Here is a 4,665-nt window from a genome sequence, read left to right on the forward strand (position 1 = left end):
TGAGAGGTGAGAGGATTTTCGAAAATTAAAAATTAAAATTTAAAGTTAAATTTCAAAAATAGTTTTTGAAAAAGGTTAGTAATTTTCGAAAATTAGGAATGAAATAAAATTAAAATCAAAAATTAAAATAATTAGTTAATTAAAAAGAAATTTTGAAAAAGAGGGAAGGAATTTTCGAAAATTAAAGGTAAAAAGTTAGTTGGGCAGTTTTACTAAAGATAAGAATCAAATAAAAAGTTAAGTGGTTAATTGAAAAAGATTTGAAATTCAATTTTTGAAAAGATAAGAAGATAAGAAGTTAGAAGAGATATTTGAAAAAGATAAGATAAAAAGATATTTTTAAAAAGATATGATTGAAATTAGTTTTGAAAATGATTTGATTTTTAAAATCACAATTAATGACTTGATTCACAAGAAATCACAAGATATGATTCTAGAACTTAAAGTTTGAATCTTTCTTAACAAGTAAGTAACAAACTTGAAATTTTTGAATCAAAACATTAATTGTTGATGATATTTTCAAAAATATGATGTAAAATTAAGAAAAATATTTTTAAAAAATATTTTTAAAATTTTCGAAAATAAATAAGAAAAATAAAAAAGATATGATTTTTGAAAAAGATTTTGAAAAAGATAAGATTTTTAAATTGAAAATTTGATTTGACTCATAAGAAACAATTGAATTTTAAAAATTTTTGAAAAAGTCAATCCAAATTTTCGAAATTTATGAGAGAAAAAAGGAAAGATATTTTTTTTATTTTTGAATTTTAATGATGAGAGAGAAAAACATGAAAAATGATGCAATGCATGAAAATTTTGGATCTAAACATGTGATGCATGCAAGAACATTATGAATGTCAAGATGAACACCAAGAACACTATGAATGTCAAGATGAACATCAAGAACTTATTTTTGAAAAATTTTCAAGAAAAGAAAACATGCAAGACACCAAACTTAGAAATTTTTCATGTATAGACACTATGAATGCAAGAATGCATATGAAAAACAAGAAAAGACACAAAACAAGAAAATATGAAGATCAAACAAGAAGACTGGCCAAGAACAACTTGAAGATCATGAAGAACACTATGAATGCATGAATTTTCGAAAAAAATGCACAAAGAATTTTTAGAAAAAATGCAGTTGACACTAAACTTAAAAATTGACTCAAGGCTCAAACAAACAACATAAAATATTTTTGATTTTTATGATTTTATAAAAAATTTTTGTATTTTTTGAAAATTATTTGAAAGAGAAAAATAAGGATTTCAAAATTTTTAATATGAATTCCAGGAATCTTGTACTCTTAGTCTAAAGCTTCAGTCTAGGAATTAGACATGGCTCACTAGCCAGCCAAGCTTTAGTATGCTATTACATGCATTGAAGTGATTAGTTGAATCCTCAGTCCAAGAGAATTTAGACATGGCTTTACACCTAACCAGGATTCAACAAATTATCATGAAACACTAGAATTCATTCTTAAAAAGTCTGAAGAAAAATATATTTCATTTTATTTTATTTTTTTGAATATTAATTGGGAAAAACGAAAAAGAAGAAAATATTTTTGAAAAATTTTTGAAAACTTTTTGAAAACAAAATAAGAAGAAAATTACCTAATCTGAGCAACAAGATGAACCGTCAGTTGTTCGAACTCGAACAATCCCGGCAACGGCGCCAAAAACTTGGTGCACGAAATTGTGATCCCTGGTTATGGCTCCAAAAACTTGGTGCTCTAATCTTAATTCATAATTTGTCACAACTTCGATACAACTAACCAGCAAGTGCACTGGGTCGTCCAAGTAATAAAACCTTACGTGAGTAAGGGTCGATCCCACAGAGATTGTCGGCTTGAAGCAGGCTATGGTCACCTTGTAAATCTCAGTCAGGCGGATATCAAATGGTTATGGAGTTTTCGAATAATAATAATAGATAAACAGAAAATAAAGATAGAAATACTTATGAATTCATTGGTGAGAATTTCAGATAAGCGTATAGAGATGCTTTCGTTCCTCTGAACCTCTGCTTTCCTGCTGTCTTCATCCAATCATTCCTACTTCATTCCATGGCAAGCTTTATATAGGGCATCACCGTTGTCAATGGCTACATCCCATCCTCTCTGTGAAAAAGGTCCAAATGCTCTGTCACGGCACGGCTAATCATCTGGAGGTTCTCGATCATACTGGAATAGGATTCACCCTCCTTTTGCGTCTGTCACTACGCCCAGCACTCGCGAGTTTGAAGTTCGTCACAGCCATCCCTTCCCAGATCCTACTCGGAATACCACAGACAAGGTTTAGACTTTCCAGATCTCAAGAATGGCCATCCATGGGTTCTAACTTATACCACGAAGATTCTAATATCTCGGACTCGGTCCCCTGTATTAGATATCTAAGAGATACTCATTCTAGCTTGTTTGCATGTAGAACGGAAGTGTTTGTCAGGCACGCATTCATAAGTGAGAATGATGATGAGTGTTACATAATCATCATATTCATCATGTTCTTGGGTGCGAATGGATATCTTAGAAGCGGAATAAGTTGAATTGAATATTAAACAATAGTACTTTGCGTTAAATCATGAGGAACAGCAGAGCTCCACACCTTAATCTATGGAGTGCAGAAACTCTACCGTTGAAAATACATAAATGATAATGGAGTTCATTGGTCTCGGCCCCAGAGGGGAATCGGAGTAACCAAGACTCTGAATACAATGATAAAAAGTTCTATATATACTAGACTAGCTACTGGGTTTACAGAAGTAAGTAATTGATGCATAAATCCACTTCCGGGGCCCACTTGGTGTGTGCTTGGACTGAGCTTGAAGTTTATACGTGCAGAGGCTTCTTTTGGAGTTGAACGCCAAGTTGTAACATGTTTTTGGCGTTCAACTCTGGTTTGTGACGTGTTTCTGGCGTTTAACTCCAGACTGCAGCGTAGAACTGGCGTTCAACACCCTTTTGCATCATCTAAACTTGGGCAAAGTATGGACTATTATATATTGCTGGAAAGCCCTGGATGTCTACTTTCCAACGCCATTGAGAGTGCGCCATTTGGAGTTCTGTAACTCCAGAAAATCCACTTTGAGTGCAGGGAGGTCAGAATCCAACAGCATCAGTAGTCCTTCTTCGACCTCTAAATCTGATTTTTGCTCAAGTCCCTCAATTTCAGCCAGAAAATACCTGAAATCACAGAAAAATACAGAAACTCATAGTAAAGTCAAGAAATGTGAATTTAACATAAAAATAAAAACATCCCTAAAATAACTAGATCCTACTAAAAACATACTAAAAACAATGCCAAAAAGCGTATAAATTATCCGCTCATCAAGTATATTGGTCATCTCTCCCAAAGTCTTGGTAAGAGCGGCGGTCTCACTACTAGAAGAAACTTCCGCAATAGCCTTGGGATGATTATTCCTTTGCCTTGCATGTTGGGTAGACTCGGCTAAATCGGTGATCAGTTGCCACGCTTCTGTCACCATCTTGTACTTTGTCAGAGAGCCATTACTCATAGCATCCAAGAGGGTCTTGTCTCGAGGCTTCATGCCTTGGAGAAGTAGCTAATTAACACCAACTAGTCAATCATGTGATGGGGGCACGGGTCAAGGAGATTTCTAAATCGTTCCCAATACTCATAGAGAGTCTCTAATTCACCTTGAATGACGCAGGAAATTTCCTTCCTCAATCTATCTGTGACCTCCGGTGGAAAGAACTTGTCCAAGAATTCCCTTCTAAGCAAATCCCAATTAGTAACAACAGCTTCGGATTGAGTGTAGAACCACTCCTTTGCCTTTTCCTCAAGAGAAAATGGGAAGGCATATAACCAAACAGCAGCCTCGTCCGCACCATGACACCTAGTAGTTGAACAAGCTGTTTGAAAGTCTCTAAGGTGCTTGATAGGCTCTTGAGCAGGTAAACCATGGAATTTAGGCAGTAGATTAATCAATGTAGTCTTCAGTTCAAAATTAGCAGTTAAATTTGGATGACGCGCTTGAAATGGTTGCAGAGTAAAATCCGGAGCTCCTGCTTCCTTGAGAGTAATCCTTCTAGGAGCTGCCATAGTATCTGCACCTAAATCAATAGAAGAGACGTCAACGGACTTAGTAGGAGAGGAGTTAGTTTCTTCCTCAAATGATGCTTCAGACTCAACCTCGGGTAAGGTTGGTGAATTGGGCGAAACCCTTCACCACCCTCAGAGGCTAAACGACGCCGAGCTCGCATAATATGTGAAATGATATTTTCAATTTCAGGATCAAATACGGCTAGGCTCGGATTTGGTAATGAACGTGTCATTCAATGAAACAAACATAAATCTCATGGCAACAAAATATACTAAGAAAAACAAATAATAATTACTACTAATAAACAAAAACACACAAATAAAAGATGGAATTATGTAAATATAAATATATTTACACTAACCAATAACTTAGCACACATATGCAACTCCCCGGGCAACGGCACCAAAAATTGGTGGGAGGAAAAATGTCGGTTAAGAATTTCTGATAAAAATAGCATTACAAGTACAGCCTTAACCGACGAAATTTTCACTATCAATTTAGAATGTGTCACAATTAATAATAAATAACCGGGAGTAGAATCCCGGATCGTTTCCCTAAGAGTTGACACAGGATGCAAATTATTGGTTAGGATTTTTCCGAGTATT

Source organism: Arachis ipaensis, chromosome B3 (assembly GCF_059453495.1).
Source record: "Arachis ipaensis isolate K30076 ecotype BB chromosome B3, ASM5945349v1, whole genome shotgun sequence".
Classification (NCBI taxonomy): Eukaryota; Viridiplantae; Streptophyta; class Magnoliopsida; order Fabales; family Fabaceae; genus Arachis; species Arachis ipaensis.